The sequence below is a fragment of the Phasianus colchicus genome, chromosome 7 (assembly GCF_987193195.1).
Source record: "Phasianus colchicus chromosome 7, bPhaCol1.hap1.1, whole genome shotgun sequence".
Lineage (NCBI taxonomy): Eukaryota > Metazoa > Chordata > Aves > Galliformes > Phasianidae > Phasianus > Phasianus colchicus.
In genome coordinates this window covers 31,150,405-31,172,992 of record NC_143442.1, presented here as the reverse complement: position 1 = coordinate 31,172,992, position 22,588 = coordinate 31,150,405, and the positions used below count along the sequence as shown (strand labels likewise).

Here is a 22,588-nt window from a genome sequence, read left to right as displayed (position 1 = left end):
ATTCAACCAGTTGCTCTCCAATTTTAATGTAGCTTACTTCCTTGTCTTGTCAATAAATTCAGCAGAAGGTTACATATACTGAAGTTTGAGTTGCGGTGAAAACAAAGCTGCAGCCTGCTTCCCAGGATGTGTTTACATGCATTATTATTGTTTAATCTTCTTTCTAATTTCCCAAGCAATGCATTTTCCCTCCTCTGTCATTTATTTTGAATGCATCATGTTCACAAATGCTGATTACTTTTCTGCTAGGGATTTTCGCCATCTGTGCTAACACAGTTGTGAAAGACTTGTATACAATAGGAAGAAGAAATAATAGTCATTAACATGAAACAACAGTAAGAGACCTAAATTTGTAAGCTCCAACTTTGCCTATAGTTTATGATTAATGGAAACGAGTGCTTACTGAAAGCTGATTATGTGCTTCATTTTGTGTGAAGCCTGAGGGACTGAGGCTTAGAAGACTAAAATCCCTCAAATTCCACCCAATTTAATGTCCCTCTCAAATTAACTTAGTTGGTTCAATCACTGAGTCAGCACAATCTATGCAATAAAAGTCATTAGAATAGACTTTCTTTTGCCTTGCTAAATTGATGATCAGAGCTGATGAAGCAGCACAAGACAGCACAGCACCTCCTGAAAATTACATTTTCTTTGAGCTCAAAATTAATGATTTTTAAAGCATTCCTTGAACTCTAAGCTTAGCTTTGAGTTTAGACAAAGGCCATATTTCAGTTCTCTAGCTGGGGGTACAGGACAACTGCAAAATTGTGAGAGCTGGGATCATTAGTGCTATGGGAGTTGGGGTGCACAACCAGGAGCTGCTGGGGATAGAGAAAGAGAGGACGTCCCCAGGCCCATGCAGCCCTTCGCCAGCCTCTCAGCTCCCCTCACCATGTCACTTTCACTTATGTGAATTTTTAGCTGACCTTCACACACCCTTACAGACACAATTTGACTGATCTTGAGTAACTTTTGTACTTATGTTTTGTAATTTTCTCTCAGTGCCTCACCCTGCCAAATGAATAGAACTAAGAGAACTCACTAAAACATAAACCATGCAACTAGAAGCAACAAAGGAAGAACACGATAAAAATAAAACAAAACCTTACAGAACAGAAATATCCACTACCAACTCATCCCTCCCTCACTCCCCCAAAAACACAGCCTGCAGCTGCTTTAAAGAAAGTCCTCATTCAAAGAAAGAAAATATACCTCTACATTAATAGCAACCATTTTGGGTGTTATTTGACATTTCCAAATAAGAGCATTGAAGATGCCTATAGTGTTTTCAAGAATATGATTTGGAATCATCAGGACAACACCATCCCTTCCCTTTGTCTCCTAAGATAAAGACTTCCATTACTCCAACTTTAAAACAGACAGAGGATAAATGAAACACTAGGCTCAACGTGAGTACTGACAGTATTTCTTTAACTGCCCATTGTGCATCTCAGAAAGAAGCCAGACCATACCTTGTAGCAACTGAATTCCTTTTTGTTGTTGTTGTTTTAAGAAATAGCTACTGATTGTTTCTTATGCCAGTGCTCATTAGTTCTTATGGCCTTCTTGGCATTCACGTCTTCTGTTCTGCTCCTCCTACCCTTCAAGCACACTCAGACTGGTGCATCCATTTCATTTCTAAGCAGCTGTTCCCAGCTTCCAAAGACAGAGCTTCAGCTCCCAGAAGTCAGCAACACACTTTTTCTTTTTCCTTCTAAAAATCAAATCTACCAACAGCTTGCAAAGAAGCCTATGAAGGCAAATATTATAGTGTCCTTTACACAAAGGAGCAATATTATTGAATCTAAGTTGTTCCATTTTGGAACAAAATAAAGTTCTAGGGTGCATTAAGAGTTGAAGGCAAGAAAAGGAAGAATAAACCAGCTACTTTACCCTTCCTTTATTTTCTCTCAATAGCTGCCTCAAGGTTTTCATTGAATTACCAGCAAGTGGACAAAATAAATTACCAGATTAAAGTGGTTTAAACAATCAAGGCCACAACTGGAGAAAAACTGTTCAACAACATCCAGCTTCGTCTTCTCATTGCTACGAGGGGAGTGAGCTCACAGGTTTTCTAAGATACATCTAAGGAACTGATACAGGAGAGACTTTGTCTGAAAAAGGCACAGTGAGACAACTGTCTCTAAGTAGTGGTCATCTCTCCACCCCACGAGCCTCATTCCCAGTCTTTCAGTTCCCTTTGCTGTGCTGGTTTCTGACCTTATGTGCTCACTGCAATAAGCCAGAACAAGGTAAGTAGATAGTTTCTAGTTTGTGCAGTGAATGACTGGGCACAGAGAGAATGCTCTGAAAGAAGTGCAGTCAGCTGCTTTACCTGACACCTGAAATTGTATCCCTGTGATAACAAATAAGTTTGGTTGCTGTTGCTGTCTGGAATTTTTTTGAAAGGAGTAATCAAGTATGCTACTTCATTTAATTCCTATTCATTTATCTACAAGGTCCTAACTAATAACAACCTTGTGACTGGCAATCACACAATAGCTCTGTATTTCTGTAATTTATTCCAATACTTTTTTATTTTTTTAAATTTATTCCACTATTTGATGGAAGATGAGTACTTTTGAGATGTCTATCCTAGAGAAAAAATTAATAACCCTAAAAAATGTTCCTTTCCTGATCCTTTGAAAAGTGACAGGCTCTAATCCCGACATAAAGGATCTAAATTAGAGCTAAAATAAAGCCTTAAAATTATTTAATGATTAGGGTATTTAATATAATTATTTTCAAATGGCAAAAATAATCAGAACATTCAGAATTACTTATTATACAAAATAAGTAATAAAGTAGCACACTGCAGTCTCAGTAGTGCAGCAACTAAATTTAGAAACGACATTAAAATGCAGATTCCCCTTTCAAATCCTATCCCTCTATGCCTTAAACCAAATCAGTTCATCAGTCTGTTTCTAACTAAATATGTAGGTTGTTCTGAAAGTAATGCCTCACATTTATATACATGGGAACTACAACTGATACAAAGAGCACAATAACACTATTTGACAGAGCAAATTCTCACCTGCTCTTTTTCAACATAGCTATCACCATTAGCTGTGCTTTTCACCAGCAATGAACAGGAGCCTGCGTGCTGCACTTTGTAAGACTGCACCAGCAGAGGTGACCCAGCGCAGCCACTGCTGACGTGCACCACCCATCACCTGTGTTTGCGTAAAATAGGAGGCAGTACTTTTGGAGAAGCCTTCATAAAATGGACATAATAAGTACATTATAAAAGAAGTTCCATCTGCAATATTTCTTCCTCTATAGTTTTCAGTTGCAACATTTTAAAAATTGTTTCACTACATGACACTCACAATTATGCAATCCTTTTTAATGCCTCATCAGCACTCTGAGAAAATCATAACCACCCATTTTATACTTAAATTCCCAGATTTCATATTTTTAGAAAAATCAATAGCTATAACCTTATGCTACAGTACTAAAAACGTCCATATTACTGCAGTTTTAGATAATGCTTTACAGTTCTTGGTAAATGTTAGCTTTGCAGAAATGCAAACACTCCTCTACTGCCTGTCAATAGAAAACTATGGCATTGAAATCAATTTATGTTCTACTTTATAGATCTTATTTTATCTAAAATATATTTTCAATTCAATTCATTTTTTTTATTATTTTTTATTTTTTTAGGAGAAATTAATTCTATCAGTTGCATTGTGTAGAGAGAAGGTGCCTCTTAGAAACATCCATCATGGCAGACTGTTTGCTTCCTTCCAAGGCAGCTTTGCCATTATACTTGTTTTGTATAGCAATACCAAAGCAAATATTCTTGCTTGAAAGATTTGGTTGATATTCAGCTGATTTTCTACAATTTTAGGGGTACTCTGACAAAAGTTGCACAATTTTGTTTAACAAAAAAAATTATTTGCAATTCCTTATTGTTACATTTTTGTACCAGCTCTCAAAGAATGTGAACTATTGTGAACTATTAAAACATAGTCCCACTATTTGTGATACTTCATGAAAAAAAATACAAACAAAAGGAAAAAGTTATTCAAGTTTCAGCTACATGAAGCCACTTCAGTCCTTCAGGAAACAGTAAATGAAACATTGAGATATTTGTGGGTTTTATGTTTATTTAAGAAAAGTTAAAACTGAGAGATAATTACATTCATTATAGAACTACCCTCAAAAAATAAACGCAGAAGGTTGTTCTGAAGATTTAATTAAAACAAGTAATCACACATTCAAGGTCATGCTGGATGGGGCTCTAAGCACCTGATCTGGCTGTAGGTTTCCCTGGTCGTTGCAGGGAGTAAAACTGGATGGCCCTTAGAGGTTGCTTCCAACTCAAAGAATTCTATGGTCCTATGATTCTATTTCGTTAGTTATGGTCACATAAATAACACACAGAATACCAGTTAATTAAAAGTAAATAACATTTAAAAATATATCAATCAATCCTTAGAGCAAGATGAAGTCACATCTGATTTTCTGATAGTGCTTTGTAACAATGAATGCATATTTGAATAAATAAATGAATACCTAGGGGAAGAGGTTTAATTTAATATATACACTGTCCATTGCAATGTTTCTGATTTTGTTATGCTGTTCATATTTTGCTATCACTATTAGCAACATATTATATTACAATATACTCTCTTGCAATTACATGCTAGAATAATGCGATTGTATTAAAAACAGATGCAGTTGAGAAGCTGCACCCATGTCGCTATTTCAAGAAAAACATAAGGATTGTTTTGCTCTATTTTTTGTTTAGAGTAACTACCTTGATTGTACTGTAGTATACTAAGAGAGCACAGTATTTTTATCAATTATCTCAGATATTTTTGTAATTTGAATGAAATGTAAAGTTGTTCATCACTATTGTTAAATATCCCCATAGGTCTCTAACAAATCCTAGCCCAGTTTTGTAATTCTTGCCCCTGATACCCCAATCAGATGTGCTGCCATCATAAACCTATTTCTGTGTATTTTCAAAACACTGCTAATGAAGGCTTCTTTAAGGATATTTTTCCTGAGACTCTACGAATGAGAAGAATTGAATTAAAACAATCAACAATAATACAAAAGCAGAAGTTTGGGGATTTTTCAACAAACAACTGCATGATCCTGTTTCAAGAAAACATTAAGCAGCTATTCATTTCCATTACGTACAAGATCAAGCTCTATTTGGACCACCAATCATCTTCACATCAACCATCTAGAAGGTATTTTGTATTTAATTTCAAATTTATAGATAATTTCTCTTTCTGGGGCAGTTACAAGTGTTAACTCAACTCCTAACACCCAGTTCATGCGTAGCCGTGACATACGCAATCAACTCATAAAATGAAGTTCAATTAACAGAATATGTTGTCCTGTGAATTGGAGAGATTGAGACTGTGACAGCAGCCAGCTGGAAAAAATAGTTAAAGGTCATGCTAACAGTCAGATTTGCCCAGCTGAGTGCTGTTCAAAAACTCCTGACTCCCAAACATTTGTTTGAAGCACAGGAACAGGGATCATCAAGATCCTGACACAAATCCTGAATTTCCAACAAAACCCATTCCTGAAGCACAGGGAGCCCTCACATTTTTTTGCCAGAATCCACATGCACCCCGCTAAGATTTATCTGACATAGAGCCTCAGTGCACCTTCCCTGGAATAGGTCACAAATTTGAACTTATTTTGTTCTTAGGAAATAAGAACAAGAGTCTCCTCGTCACTAAAGGAGTTATTTTGAACCTGCAAAGACAGAAGCACTTCAACTTGTATGGTTTGCTTGGTTTCCTCCTAATCCAACAAAGACTTCTATGAAATCAGGGAAAAATGAAAATCTAACAGGGAAGTCAAAGTATGAGATCTGAGATATCCCACCCTAAAGTCTGGTACAAGAGTTTGTCAAACAGTAGTAAGAAGAAAAATACTGATAATAGCATATTAATAGCTGTCAGTAGTCTTATGATGAGGATCTATTAGCAACAGCTATAAATGCTCCTATATTAGCCTCTTTTTTCCCAGTATGAACTAATCATATTGCAAGACAGATGCAATCCTTTCCCTCTGCCATCATGAATTAGAAAGCTCTTCATTAAAAAAAAAAAAAAAATCTTTAGAGTACAAATTAAGAGAGTCATCTGAAGATTCAGAATTGATTTTCAATAATTCCTGTCAGCCTGGAGGGACTCCAAAAGCAGTGGCTATATTTAAACCCAGTGAGATGACTCAGCCAACCTCTGCCCATCAGAGATCTAAATAAAGGAATGGCACTCTTCCATGCAGAACTATTAATAAAGTTTTTACCAAGATTAAATAGTAAAGACAGTCAGGTTTTTGGCAGATAGAATTTTTTTTTTTTTTAGGCAATAAAGGTTTTGATGTACACATGTGAGATCCTTTGTATTTAAGCCCTCTTTTATAGGCTGGATCACAAACAAGATTTGTTTCCTAGGAATTTCAACTGTACAAGGATCCCCACTTAATTGTTGACTGCACCCCAATTGCCTGACATTACACAAAAAAACACAGCTAGGATGCCTAGCTCACATCCATTACTTTTCCAATACCACTTTAAGGATTACATTCTAATACACAGGAGTGATAATGCAATGGTACATGCATGGTTTACTTTAGACTTCATCTGAAAGCTAGAACCTACCAATGTAGCAAGGAACACTGTTGTTCAATTCAGTGGAACTAGTTTTACCTTTCAACATTTTTACATGCATTTGATGTTTAAATTTCTGTCTGAGAATAGAAAAAAATAATAATTTCTGGTCAAAAAAAGCAGTTTATAGTTTACAACTTGCTAGCAGTCCTAGAGACAGACATGGATTCCAAGGTGTTGCATGGAAAAGGACAGAACAACACTAAAGGAAATGCAGATAAAGATTACTGTAATTACTTTTCTGGTGGATCAGTCTGGTCTAAGCCACCACTAACACCTTCAGCTGTCATTGCAGTTACAGGAACTAAAGATACCCAGCAGGTCATTCATATCTCTTGGGATGTGTCTTAAATTAACTCCAATGACGTGACTTCAGCAACAGCTAAGAAACTTGAACTTTGTCAATTAAGGGGACAATTTAAACTTAACTTCCACACTTCCTTACTTTAAATTTAATCTTTACTATAAATTATGCACAAAATGATTGCAGCATAAAGGAAAAGCTGAGGTGCTCTTCTGATAGACCTAAAAATTATGGAAAAAAAATAAAGCAGTTCTAAGAGGGCTATCCTGACCAAAATAAGTTAACTAAAAAATCATTTGTAACATTTTCAAGTGCTATTTTCCTCTTTTTCTGTGTTGGAGAGAAAACTTGGCAAACGCTTCCAAATCTGTCCCAAAAGGAGTGTTAATCAAAACTTTTCAAATATCATCAAGGATCTATTGAAATAATTTCAACATCTTTTTAAGGAAGATTCACTCATCATTAATCAAATGTCAAAGAGCTCCTAGGACTAATCGTTTGCATATGAGTGGGAAGGCTCACATACTGACTTCAACCCAAACTGACAAATACTTCTGATGAGAGTGAAGAAATCAGATGGCATTCTTTAGCCAACAGCATTGGCAGGCTACTGTTACCAAAACTCACTGTATATAATAGCATAAAACCTCAGGCATTTCTTAACAAGAAGAAATATTTATCACTGCTAAAGGGATAATGCTGAGCAAAATACAGCTGCTTTTAAAATATTATTCTATTACAAGGTTATGTATAGACAAAGTAGTTGTTTACAGTAAAATCACATCACTACTCAAAATGTGAACATGCCCATTTCAATTTCTGCTAACAGCTAAAAGAACCATGTTTTTCTCAGCTATTAGATTGCTCTGGCAGCAAGACAGAATTTCACTCTTTAATAAGTGGATGGAGGCATTGTTTGGCTCTTATCAGACTGAGTTTACACATGTAAGTGCTTAACTTGCCCCTAAGAAGAGGAACAAAATAAGCTATGCAGCCCCTATCATTGGGGCATTCTGGACAGAAGTTTTGCCACATCACAGCTATACATAATATCAGAAGGCCTCAGTGCCACAGCAGAAAGAGGCAGCAGTGTCAGAAACATCAGGGAAAGGGTTAAGGATGCAGATCTTCACTTCTCCAAACGTTGGATTTGGCTTAAGACTTGTTCAAGAACTTCTTCAAGCTGTATCAACAACAGCACAAGCCACCATGAGCTGTATGGTCCAGGAGTAACCTCCATGCCCATGCTAACCGAGGAGTTTGTCTGTGTCCCCACAGGTCACCACCATTTCAAAGCCTCACACAACAGGTATGCCATGTCCCACTTGTGTTTTGGGATCATTATTTAGTGCCAATTTTAGTCCAGTATTCATGCTCAGGTGTCAAGCTTGCTACTAATGGTAAGACTGCCAGCATCAAAAGGGTAGGAGAAAAGAGCTATGGATAAGAAATTAGTCTTCCAATTTTAAAAAAATAAATAAATAATAGCATGACTGGAATATTATCTTTTAATAACTTCTCATAAACTGCATGATTAGGACCTAGAAAATGCAGCTTTCATTTTTTTTAGCAGAAGGAAATGAGGCCAAATATGTTGGCATCCTTTTGCTAAAGCTTTCTTACAGATACCCTTCAGGCAAGAAGCTTAGGTCAAATTAAACATATGCATATGCACATTGAATGAAATGTAAATATGTTTACAGTTATCTCATGTCACTCTGCAATGGAAAGACAGACTTGTATTCCCTTGAAGTGAGGTCAGAGGAAAATATAGAGAGGTAAAAAAACAGCTAAATACAAACGTTGAGAACTCGGGATAATAGAGAACTCAGGCATAATCTTTAAGAAATGAAGATAAATATGCTATACCGGGGGAAATGGTAACTTCATAGATTATGTCAAAGATGAAGACATGCATAATTGATTTAGCTAGCTTAAGACAAATGAGACACATGGGGAGCCAAGAAAGTAATAGCTTTAAGGAACATCCATTAAGCTTAACTAAGTAAAATACAGTTTAGAACCTGAAGAGAGCTACCATAATTTAGATGTTTCCAGTTTCCATATTTTCATTAGTGGATACATTTCAGACCTTGCTGACAAAGGAACAGTTTGAGTTTGAAGAAAAAAATCCACACACACATGCACAATACATACATATACACACACAAGAACAGATCAATTTGCCATTAATCAGCTTAGGGACCTGTTCACACGAATATTAGTGATAAATGTAAACATGATCCTGTGCTTAAAGCGTGGGATTTGAGAAAAAAAATTCACAGTCCAGTAAAATTCAGCCTGGCTGCAGACTCACAATTTGCATGGCACAGTGTATAATCAATGAAAATTATATAAAGGAATATTATATAATCAAATAATATTAAGATAATGAAATAAGCAAGAGAGTTAGGCACAGCAAGACAAAGAGAATAAATAGGAGGCTTACCCGTGTTGTGGGCTCGCTCAGGAAAGACCAGTGGAGTGGATCTTCTGAAGAGAGAGAGATCCTTCCCCACTGGTACTCAGCTCTTAAATAGGTCTAGGAGAAGTGGAGCCAGGCTCCACTTCTTTCACCTGTGCTCCCAGGGCTGACTCATTGCTCGCCTCAGGTGATTAATCAGAGGTTCAGGCCGTGACTCAGCAGTTCCCATACACACAGTTAAGCTTTTTCTCTATTTTTCTTAAGAATTCTACTGCAATTCAAGAGAATGCATAGAAGCAAAATTGATCTGTTATTTATGTTCCTTAGGAAAATGGTTTGAGCACCTTGACAGCTCTTTGAGCATAGCTGCTTTGCATGGACAATAGACAGAATTTTTTTTTCTTTCAGAAACATAAACCAGGATTTAACCACAAGCCAACCTCTGCACTTGCTGTCCTTATGGCTTCTCACTCTTGAAATCCTTTCCATCTTCCTTGATCTTCCCTTGTGTATATGTTCCCATATACACAACCATTCTTCTATTACAGCCAGGCATACACACAAATTTAACTGTATTGGTTTGCCTTCAGTGAGATTATGCTTATCTTTCTTGGCGAAACTAGATGCAAAAATTCTGTAGTTCTGACTCATCATATAAAAAAAAAAGTAATCACTGGGTTAAATAGCACTAATCTTTTCACTGTCACTGCAAACACACATTCAAGCACTTATTTTTGTGGAGAAAAGCTTAAACAGAGCACTAGTATGGAACACTGGACATTATACAATACACTTACCATGCACTAGAAATCATAAATTAACACAATAAGTTCATAGATTGAGATATTTTTAAATTACAGTCAGACTACTTGCAGAGTACGAGGAATAGATCAGGAAATAGATGTTGTTATACACACTACTATTAAGTTGCATTAAAAGCAACTTCAAAAACACTTTAAAAAAAAAAAAAGCAAGCAACCAACGGTCTTTACTTTAAGCATATCAGCATTACCTGAACTAATTGTAAATATAAGCCTGAGAAGCTGTTTGCACAGAAATTCCTATAGCCTTGATCCATACATGTTATTGTTAACATCCCAAAATTAAGTTCCTTAGAGGTAGTATTAGAAGTGCTATGCAGAATCACCATCGCTGGATCTAAAAAAATTCAGTAACATCTGATTTTCTTCTTCAGAGCTGGGAACAGCAATTGTTACAGCTCAGCAACTATTGTGTTCAAGGCCTGTCTGCCTTGAGACATGTCCCTGGCTATTACACAGCCTTTGCTTTTGCCCTCAGTCTTCCAAGGAAGGAAAGATATAAGGAAGGACTGACTACACGCTTGTTCGTGTAGTCAAGCTAAATCAACTGCTTCCTCTTCCTTCCCCTATTAGCTGCAGTCAATAATGACGTGGTTAAAAAAAATCACAATTTTTTAAAAGTTTATAGTACTACTTCTTTTCTGCACTGCAACTGTCTCAATTAATAACTGAGCCGTCCAAGGAGCCATCAGTTGGATTAATCATCCCTATCAGAAGGCAGTTCAGAGTTTTCCTAATGGCAACACACACAGCGGTAGTACAGTACAAACACAGATTTGTTAATAGACACGAGGACTCTGAGGTTGCTGCAGATCAACAAAGAATTTCTTGTGCAAAAAAAACTAATCATGTCATCTTCGGATATTGCAATATGCAAATAAGTGAACTGCTCAGAATTAACATTTGTAATTTGTTTTGACACTATACTGCCCTTGAATTTTAAATTACACTGCACATTTTAGGTGACTTTCTTTTTGAGTAGATTTAATTTAGATACATTTTGATTTAAATAACTTTGGACAGTTGCCGTGCATTTTGAAGAAGAGAAATAAGATTCAAAAGAACTTGTAGGAGAAAATAAGGGGGCTGCTCTGAAAATAATGCCTCCTGTTTTGTTGTGTTGGCCCACAACAGAGATGGATGTTGGTGGTATGACAGCAGGGGTTGAACCTTCCCATCAATATTTCATTACATTTGATTGCTGTGTGACAGATGGCAGCACAGGGTATGGCTATGCAGATTTTTTTTTTATTTATTTTTATTTTTTTATTATTATTATTTTTACAAGCATAGTATGCAGACTGTTTTTGATTGCTGGTGAAAATGCATAGCTAACGGTGGTGTCTATGTTAATAAACAGTGTTTTGTAGCTGAGAATTTTCTCTAACCCATTGTGTTCTTGTACTCCTTGTATCTGCTGTAGCTTCTACAGTAATAAATAGGAGGATTTACTTTTGGAGCAACCAACGAGTAAGTAGGCATAGGCAACAGCAACGTTTCCAGTCTGTTCTGCTGCTTGCTAGTCATGGTAAGTCAAGAAAAGAACCCCATGATTAGGATCACAGTGTAAGTTAGCTGGGTTAAAGGTACTTGTTAACCTTCTCCTACATTTTTTTTTTTTTTTTTTTTTTAATTGAAGGCTGTCAAATACAATTTGTTACTGGAAAACATGATCTGATTATTGTGACTACATCATCAATGATACAAATCTAACGTGCTAAAGCCAACTACTGTCAGCCAAAGATCTGTTCCTGCATCCTCATGAAGAGCTGCATGATTATTTAACAGCAAGATTTTAGGCTTGCTTTTAGACACAATTAGCCATAACAATTGAATAGCTCCCACCTGACATCAGAAAGATATAAGTATATATTTTTTATTTCCTCTGCAGTAGCAGCGCTATTGAAGTGGCATACTATGAGCACACACCATGTTAAAAGACATCGGTAAACACAAATCCTACAGTAGCACAAATGCTTTCTACTCCAAAGACAAATTCTTTTCTATATATACACACACAATTATTACAGAAGATTTGATTTTTCTGTTCAAAACATTCTTTATGGAGATATATTTCCCAATAAAGTGTTTTTATATAGAAAGTTAGATGCTTCAAGAAATGAAGTGATAGGAAGTTTTTTGGGGGTGATGGCATATATATTGCATCCCAATTAATTCTTTGTTTTGCTTAGCATGACATAATTCGTTCCGTGCAGTGTAAGTTACAAGTATGCTATTCACCCAGTTCTGCTCATCTTTGTGGAACATGATGCTTGTCCATGCTTACCGTATGAAAAGCTTTGTTTCTGCAGATCCAGCAAAGCTGATGCATGTCTACATAAAAATGCTGAGACAGGGTATATATACACCTTTACTGAAGCTTTAAGGGATTTGGTGGTTTGCGTTCATTAAAATTAATATAGAGGGAGAAAAAACTGTACTAGTTAGATGAGTAACTTTCACCTACGCACACTTTAACTTTGGGGAAATACATCTCACTGGGAATAGAATGCAGTGATGCTGACATGCACCTACCAAGCCTCACTTACCCTAGCAATACTCCTCAGCACATCTTCCCATCTGATCACGCAGCCAACCAAGCTAAGCAATTACTTAGCTTCTTCCTCTGATAGGAAACATGTCTCTATGTGTGTCTAGATAACATTTAATATAGGGCAACTTCCTCTTAGGCAAACTGATCAATAAATTTAGTCAGTTTATCTGTGCAAGTTCTAAGTGTAATTTCCAGGACCATATGAGAAGCAGTATCACCCACTGAGATCAAGCAAAATTTTCACTCCTCTAACTTTGGAAGAATTTTACCCACAGAACTCAATGCCAAACATATTTAGAGTGCTTTGTTGACTTATTTTCAACATGAAAGTTGAATTCATATCTGTAAAAAGGGAATTGTTCAAGTATTCCTTCCTTTACTAGTTGTAGTTTTTGACTCCTGAAAATATAGGGAAGTTGAAGTTTATTATGTTTGTGGGTGTTTTTTTTTTTTAAAAAAAACTATGCTTTAAAATAGTATTCATAATTAAGTACGTTCTATGCTTTAAAATAGTATTCATAATTAAGTACTTTCCAGATATTTTTTGCTTCCTTTTACAGCCTAAGCAGTCACTTTTCATGTAATTATCCAGATATTTTTTAAAATAGAAAGCACTGTGAGAAGTGAAGCGAATACCTAGATGTTCTGGAAGAAACACAACTATTCCCAGGCACTGTGAAAGCTCAATTGAAAAGGTGATACCTAGCACTTTCAGTCTGTACAAGACAGTATTTGTGAAGTAGTCAAGCCAAGAAATGGCCACAGAACATCTGGCAATTTATCCACAGTTCCATTTTTGTTTTGGAAGTTTTATTTTTTTATTTTTAGTTCCAGTTTTTGTTCTAGAAGTTTTATTACTAAATTCTTTGGAAACCAAGAATTTGGATAGCTTAACCGTTGCCTCCAAACACCAAGCTGAAAAATGAGGGGCGATACTGTTTCTCCCTTAATTACCCGGTGTTACAGTGAAATAAAGGGGGGAAAAATTCACACACACACACACACAACATATACCTAATCTAATGTCTGGAAAAGTTATTTTACATTACAGTGTCAAATGTAAAATAAATAAATAAATTATTTCTGCAGATATTTGGGTTACATTTTGAAGAGTTTTTCAGATTTCACTTGGACCTTATTGGTAATTTTGCAAGTATGGGATAAAAGTAAAGTCAAATGATCACAAATGCATAGAGAAGCACAGAAATACAGTGAGCCACTGTAGAAGACAACTACCTTGGTACACACAGAGCCAGTTGAGCAGATAGCTTCAGTTAATATACCTTTCAAAACAAGTGCAGACAGATAAGATTGTAACTCTGAAGAATTCTTTCAAGATTAGAACAGCCCTTAATAGTGAAAGATATGTTTCTGTCAATACATATCAATGTCTACCATAAAATATACACCTGGTTTTTTTGTGGTTTTTTTTTTTTTGGTGGGAGTAACTATGATTAAGTAATGCTGATCTTCCCAGTTTTCCAGTGGGGTTAGAAGAGCTGAAGTAGCAGGGTGGGAAATGCACTTTTTATTAAACAAGCAGTCAAGCAGCATGTATTACTGCTGTCTACTGTACATCAAGTTGCAAAATTACTCTGAGATCTCTGATGGCCCAGCAAGTATAGATTTTTCAAATTAGACAGAAGTGACAGCCTCACATCAGCTTTTGTGCTAATAAAGACATGCACAAATGTCTTCAATAGTCATTTCTCTGGTTTTAATTAGGATTTGGTCTTCTCTGTCCAGAACCTAAGGGGAATGTTTAGCCAGTAACCTCTGAAACCAGCAGCAGAAAACACTCAAATTCAGAGCATTAGTTCCAATATTAACAATTAAGATCTATCAGAACAGGCACTACTGGTTCTCCTATAGCACATGGCTTTTAAGTCAACTACAAGCTTCAGAAAACTGAACCAACACCGTCTCCTATCAGTGCATGCTACACTCCAAATAATAATTTCCTTAAGTTGATTAGGAAATATTTTAGGAATATTTTCAATATTTTATCAGAGATATAAGAGGCCTCTCTTATTCCTTCACTGTACAGGAGCACATGCACATTGCTTTCATCTTTCCTTGTCCTCAGTTGAATTTAACATATTTCCTAACTTCTGCTTTTGCCCTCAAGCCCCTCAGCCTATTTCTGTTTAAACTATACAATGCAAAACATTCACAAAAGCCTGTCTAAACAGGGAAAGGTCCTTATGAATCACAGAGCTAATCATATAGCTTCACTCATGCTGTCACCCAAATAGTTAATCTCACATACAACAGTGCAAAGGGAATATATAGGCAATGCAATTCCGTACAGTTAAATAGCTTTCATTCGGGACCTGTATCAAATCACTATTTTTCTCTCCTGTTAATGTCTCCCTTTCTTTGTATTGCAATTTTCCTTAGCTTTCAGTAAGTCATTAAAATTAATAATAAAAATAAAAAAGAGAGGGAGTGGCTGCTTGTTCAAGAAACGATCACACGTTTTCTTTAAAAAAAGGTTGCAAAGCCCCTGAATGGTCAAGGTGACATCACTCTCCCCCCTCAATTTTCAGCCACTTTGTTTAGTTTACAGTGCATAACTTGGGTCCAAAAAGCTGTAGGCTATTATTAAAAGAAACATTTAACAGATTGTAGTATCAGAAAGTTCCCAACACTTAATGATGTTAAGGATTACAAAAACAGTTTTAATGCTGGCTGATCATTATACTAGCAACACTAAAGCAGAGAAATGATCCCCTGTTTTCTATTTTTTTTAAGGAAGTTCTTCACACAAAAAAATAAGTATTCTCTTCAACCTTTATGACTTAATTTTAGGCAAAGGGAAAATACAGCCAAGGGAACGATCAGAAGTTCTTCTCTCTCAGTAGTGCAGCTATACCAAGAGTACTTAAAAGAGTGTTGCAGACAGTGTAAGCCAGCTAAAAGTTTCCCGGGTAGAGTAAATCAACGTAAGTACTGAGATCAGAGGAACTGTATTCTCATGTCTACCCTCCAGCTCAGGCCCTCAGACCCTTGAAGTTTTAGGATGCTGTAATTGTGGATGTAATCAATGGCAGTAGCCTCTAATCTTCAATGGAAGCAAATATAGCTCAACATGGGGTCTTTCAAGAAAACTATCCTCAGAAATCAGCAGCCACAAGCAGTTCTTGACATAATCCTTGCTAATACAATTATATCCTTTCTCACTTAGTGTCTTTTTGTTGATTAATGAAAATAGCATTCTAGTTTCTGTGTCAGTCCAAGTAGTGGCTGCAAGTAAGGGACAATACAACTACTCTCTATTTAACTGATTACATCTAGCTTTTCCTTCTTTCTTTTTGCTCCCCTATTTCACCAGCTTCCTGATTACTGGTCTTATTGAAGGATCACTTTCTGAAGAAGCTTTAGATCCAACTGAACTGCTAGTCAAGCTTCCATTTCCCATGTAACAGTTTGTTCACTGGCTATTTATGACAACATGCAATGGTAAGAGATTAAAACAAACAAATCCCTAAAAGCAACCCATTTAAATGTAAACAATTTATTTTTTTCCATAACTAAAAATAATAATGGGCATGCCCAATCTTTCTTTTGTTGTGCAAGTACAAGGCAATCCTTTTATCAGACTGTCTAGTGAAGGCTTGAGTCTGTGGCAGCCTTCCACCTCTGATACTTAAAACTTCTACCTTTCATAATTCCTGAGGGAGTTCAGCTTCTTCCCATTAAAAATGAATAATAAAATTCAAAGCTTTCATCATAATGGGGTTAGAAGGAGATGTTTTGCTTTTTATAGCTATATCAGTGATTGAAAAGCCAGTTGAAACCATTGTAAAATTAGGGAAGAGGTCATCAATTCAAGGCCAGTGAGAAAAAGCTTCTTAAAAAGAGCTTTTGGATTTAATTAAAAGATTATTTCTTGCTGGAGGGAAAGAAGACCAGTGCTGATTATTTATTTCTCTTGATCTGAGTTGAAACTCTAAGAGAATTTATATTTTCTTCTCTTTTCATTTTTTTCCTTTATCTGTAATACCTGTTCCAAGGCCAGCAGTCATGGCAAGTTCTGCTTCCTGTCTACTCTCCCCTGGTGAGGCCGTATGTGGAGCTCTGGGTCCAGTTCTGGGTTCCCCAATTCAAGACAGACAGGGATCTTCTAGAGAGGGTCCAGTAGAGAGCCAAAAATGGGATTAGGGACCTTCTATGTCTCCCTTATGAGGAAAGGCTGAGACACCTGGGGCTGGAGAAGAGAAGGCTGAGAGGAGATCTTATCAATGCTGACAAATATCTAAAAGGTGGGTGGACAAGTGGATGAGCCCAGTATCAGAACAAAGGGCAAAAGCTATAAACTAGAACATAGGAAGTAAAATATGAGCACTAGAAAGAACTTTACTTTGAGGGTGATGGAGCACTGGAACAGACAGCCCAGAGAGGTTGAGGAGTCTCCTTCTCCGGAGATATTGAAAACCCATCTGGACGCTTTCCTGTGCAACCTGCTTTAACGACGGGATTGGACTAGATGATCTCCAGATGTCCATTCCAAACCCTGTGATTCTTTTTCCAGATATATTCTCTTCTCCAGACTGAAGAAACCCAGCTCCTTCAACTTTTCTTCAGGAGAGGTGCTCCAGCCCTCTGATTATCTTCACAGCCTCTTCACAGCCCTCCTCTGGACCTGCTTTAACAGCTCCACATACCTCCTGTGCTGGGGGCACCAGACCTGGATACAGTACTTCAGATGGGGGCTCATGAGAGCAGAAGGGAGGGGGACATTTACCTCCCTCGCCCTGCTGCCACCCCTCTGTTGATGCAGCCCAGGATACTGTTGGCATTCCAGGCTTCAAGAGCACACTGCTGGCTCATGTCTAGCTTTTCACCCATCAGGACCTCCAGGTCCTCATCCACAGGGCTGCTCTCAGTGCATTCTTCTCACAGTCAGTAGTAGTGTCTAGGATTGCCTCGACCCAAGTGCAGCACCTTGCACTTGGCCTTGTTGAACCTCATTAGATTCTCATGGGCTCGCTTTTCAAGCCTGTCCAGGTCCTTGTGGATGGTGTGCCTTCTACTGTGCCAACTGCACCACTCAGCATAGTGTTATCAGCAAACTTGCTGAGCGTACATTCAGTCCCACTGTCTACATCATTAATAAAGATGTTGAAGAGCACTAGTCCCAAGAAAGACCCCTGGAGGACACCACACGTGGCTGGTCTCCATCTGAACATAAACCCTCTGGCTATTACCTTCCAACCAATTTCTAAACCACCTAATAGTCCAGCTTTCAAATACATATTTCTCCAACTTAGAGATAAGGATGTTGCATGGAACCATGTCTAAGGCCGTGCACAAGTCCAGATAGATGAAATCAGCTGCTCTTCCTTTGTCCACACTGATGCTGTTACACCATCACATAAGGCAGTTAGATTAGTCAGGCACTTTTCTCCCTCTTGAAGCCATGCTGGCTGCCTCAGATCACCTCTTCATCTCGTGTGTGCCTTAACATCTCTTCTAGGAGGACCCGCTCCATGATCCTCTCAAGGACAGAGGTAAGGCACACCAGCCTCACTGCTGTCTGCAGTGGATATGTTATTGTTGCCTATGCAAAATTTACACTTAGCTTGCTCCAAAAGTAATGCCTCCTATTTATTTTTATGGGAGCTACAACAGCTACAAGGAGTGCAAGAACACCATTGGATAGAACGAGTTCTCAGCTACAAAACACTGTTTATGAACATAAACACCACCATTAGCTATACACTTACACCAGCAATCAACAAGAGCCTGCATGCTGCGCTTTTAAAACTCTGCCTAGCCATCCGGAATGTAGCTTATCTTTTGTGTCACTGTCACCATTATTGAAACACACCACCAAATGCCTCACTGTGCTGACATCCACTGTTTGGTCTCCATAAACATTCAGCAAGTGTCAATGAATGTCAGTAAGTTCCTTTTTTTCCACTATGAAGGAGTTCAGTGACACACCTGCTTCATTCATGCTTCCATGTCAGACACCGTTCTGTCAGACTGCCCCTCTCTTGTCATCTGCCACATGGCACCGAAATGTAACGGAATACTCATGGGACGGTTCAACTTCTACTGCCATACCATTACCATCCATTTCTGACATTGTGGGTCAATATAATAAATTGAGGCATTACTTTCAGAGTAGCCTTCATATATATACATAAATAGATACGTTTGTTACTTTCACTTTCCACAAGAGGCTCCATGTGTTAAAAAGTTGAGACCATGTGCTATACCATCTCCTTTATCATTACCTTAAACACACTTACTATACTTTAGCCAATAAATTCTCTATACTTCCAGACATAATGCTATATTGAAAGAAGTTAAAAACTGTGCCAAAGAGTTAATAGCAAGGAAATGTATAACTACAAAACATACCATATGCCTCACTGTTAAGAGAAAATTTGTGATCATGCTCATCGGTTTTACAGGAGACACGTTCATTCACAACGCTGACAGAAATTACTGCAGTATTTTGTTTGAAGTTGAGAGTTATTTACCAAATAGATTTGATGATCTTCCAGCTTATTAAAGGTGCTAGCGGTTAATGTATGCAATTTTTGAAAACAGAAATGAGCTTCAGTAATGAATTTGATTTTTCTGTCAAAAAGTCAAACTGTACTTGAAGTTGTGCATCACTTATCTGTCTGAATGTGCTGAGATGCACATATTCTCCACATTTCTCAGACAATATGCCTTCAATAAGGCAAAACTACATGAGGTTCCTGCCTATTGTACTGTACCTCTTAAACTAAGAATGTTTATATGAGCATTCAATTGTGCTATTCACACTACTCAAAAAAAAAAAAAAGGTATCTACAAAAAAGTGCTTTTTAATTTCAATTTAACTTCAGCACACCTTATCAAAAGCCATCTGAATAAAATAGACATGGGAAAGCTTGATAAATGATCCTTCATTTCTACATTTTGTATGTGATGTCATGGACAAATTTTGCTGCACTACACTTGTCTGTCAGGTTGCCTGTGAAAATGAACAGCAAAAAGCGTACATTGTCCTTCTTTACAGAAATTTCCATTAGAACCACAAGGAAAGAAAAAGTCATTGCACGTGCAGGAAAGGTGAATGAGTTAAACAGCCAGAAGTGGTTTAGAAGAAGTTTTATCTATTTTATTGATTAATCACGCTTCTAAATTTTAGCACGTATTTCCCATAATCATTAATTTTCTAGTTAATTCAAAACAATAAATAAGGCTTTCAGAAAGAGATCACTGAAGTGGGAAAAAAAATAACATATTACATAGTATATTATTTGGGGGGAAGGAAGGAAGTTTTCATGAGAAAAAACACAGAATTCAAATCCCGGTGCCAAAAGATAAGTAGATAATTTGATGTCTTGTTTCCAGTCTCACAGCTGGAAATTCCCTTTTAGTGTCTGTATCACAAACTTGGAGGTGCACAGGACAGTTGTCTGTACACAACCAGTTGTCATTATCAGCAACTACTGGTTAGTTAAGTCACTACATTACAAGACTAGATACATCTAAATTAGGTATAAAGCTGAATATGACAAAAATACATATCTGAGTAGCTGTAAAAGTAATGGGCTCTATTCTCTCTTTCAAGTGAGAATAGCTGTCAATACCTCGTGATAAACATAACCTCGTGCATAAACATAAACAACAGCAAGAAATAGAGATCAGAATCCCCAGGAAAATTCCTCTTGCAAATTCTGGTAATGGTTGGAAACCCTGCTCACAGAAATCAAAAAGTATGGAAGATGTGCTTTGAGAGCTCAGAGCCCACACCTGCATGTAAATTAAACATGACAATGATCACCATGAAAACAGTAAAGTAATCCTCTTTACAAATCATACATGTTCAGTACAAAGAAAACAAAATTGCTCAAAGAAAGATTTTCTAAATGAACTTGGCAAATTGGAAAGTGTTTAATCTTTGTTGCTTTTCCTCAGTTTAATTTTGAAGCCCTACTTAGCTGTGCTACTTTACCCGAGCTACATGAGTATATAGCAGGCTTTTTGATAGCAAAGCCTGAGGAAGGTAAGTTGTGATACTGTTTTTGATAGAAGTGCTATGTGCTATGGCCCAGTTCCAAACCCAGCTGTCACACTCAGAGCACTGCAAACTTACTGTATCTACATCTGTCCCATAGTACATCTTTGAAACATGAAATGTCACGGGCAGATAAATTCATGTGTATCAGGGAGATACTCATGGTACTAGACTAACTAACAGTAAAATAATAGTACTATACTACATTATTTATTATATAATTTTATGTAATTTTATGTAATTATTATAATATTATTATAACTCTATTTCTAGATTTAAAAAAAAAAGAAAAGCTAGCAAGAGATGCTTCAAACTGATATTTCAAATAAAGCTTTCCTGTTTGTGCAATCTAACATCAATATTCAGACTCTTAAGAGCATTGTCTTTTAAACTTTTCTGAGCTGCTACAGCAGATCATTCAAGCAAACTGTACATATCAGCTTTTCCAAGCAAAATGCTGGAGGCACAACCAGAGCACCGTTAAAACGAAGCTGAACAAATACACACAGAAGCATCGTTGGTTTACCTCAAGTAACTCCTGTATTCAGCTGGTTACCTCACTACTGAGTGAACACATCATAGGCTTGTCAGTCTCTGATTACCACGTTTCTGTAGTACAGAGCCAGTGCAGAGGGAATCACCTGACTACAGGGCAAGTGGACACAGAGTGCACCCCAGGCTGGAAGCAGCAGATGGTGGTTATGCTAGTTTGTATTAGATTCATACACAAAGCAATTTTAACTTATTCATAAAAAGAGCCACTACAAGATTTCATGGAAGTTTGAGACACCCTTCTATTCATTTTTGAAAGTGGATTTCAGATTAGAAAATGAAAGACATGCACTGAGTATGGCTGCTTCAAAGAATCAGGTTACCTAATTTTTGATAGTATAATCATAAGCCATTGATTAATTATTACCAGGTAGGCACATTATTAGCTGCATTAACACAAAGAGGCATCACCTACATGGTGGAGTACAGCCTCCACAGGAGCCTGTGGTACCATTTCAGCCCTCAGAGAGCAGTAAACACAACATATGGCAACACAGACTCCTAAAATACCAGGAAATATGAGAAATGTGCAGAAAAATCTAGTTAACTTCATTAATTACTGAGCAGGAGTAGGAACTTTATGATCTACCCACTGATTCATATGAACTAACCCCATTCACTGGATGTTGTTTGAAGATGCTCTGTGCTGTCTCCAGGCTCAAAGCTGTGTTAATGAGGGCAGCTCTCCCACCGAGGGAGCTGACAGCACTGCAGCAGGCAACAGAGGTTCTGGCACCATGCTGAATCTTAAAAAGAATGCCTGCTTCCACCCACTTTAATGCCTTCATTTCCACACGAACATTCAGCAAAAATAATTCAATATACAGTGATTTGTTAGCCATGTTACAGAGCAGTAATGCACATAAAACAGAAGAAATAAGCATTTAATGCATAAATTGTTTAAATGCATAAATTGTTGAGGAACACTAGTCTGAGAGTTCACTGTAATGAGCTGAGGCAAGGATACGTAATGGCTATTATGTTTCACTAACACAGATGTTTCCTTGCTTTTCAAATACATCTTACAAAAACATTTGCATCTATGAAATATTTTTTACTGATTTCAAGCTAGAATTCCATGACACAGTACATTTGAGGCTAATGTTAGGAAATATGTAGATGCACAAAGTGTCCCAATGCTACAGTTTAAATAACTGAGTTTCCAGACACAAGAGTGTTTTAAACAACACCAGTGTACACAACTTTACACGAGCAGCTCGCTACACCATCCAGATAACAGCACATAGTTCAAATGAACTGTTT

At 37.1% G+C, this 22,588-nt stretch overlaps 1 long non-coding RNA gene across 7 annotated transcripts in view; it reads right to left on the bottom strand.

Moving 5' to 3' along the window:
• LOC116235935 (uncharacterized) overlaps positions 1 to 22,588 on the bottom strand; it is a 352,161-nt gene that overhangs the window by 95,777 nt on the left and 233,796 nt on the right. The window lies entirely within an intron of this gene.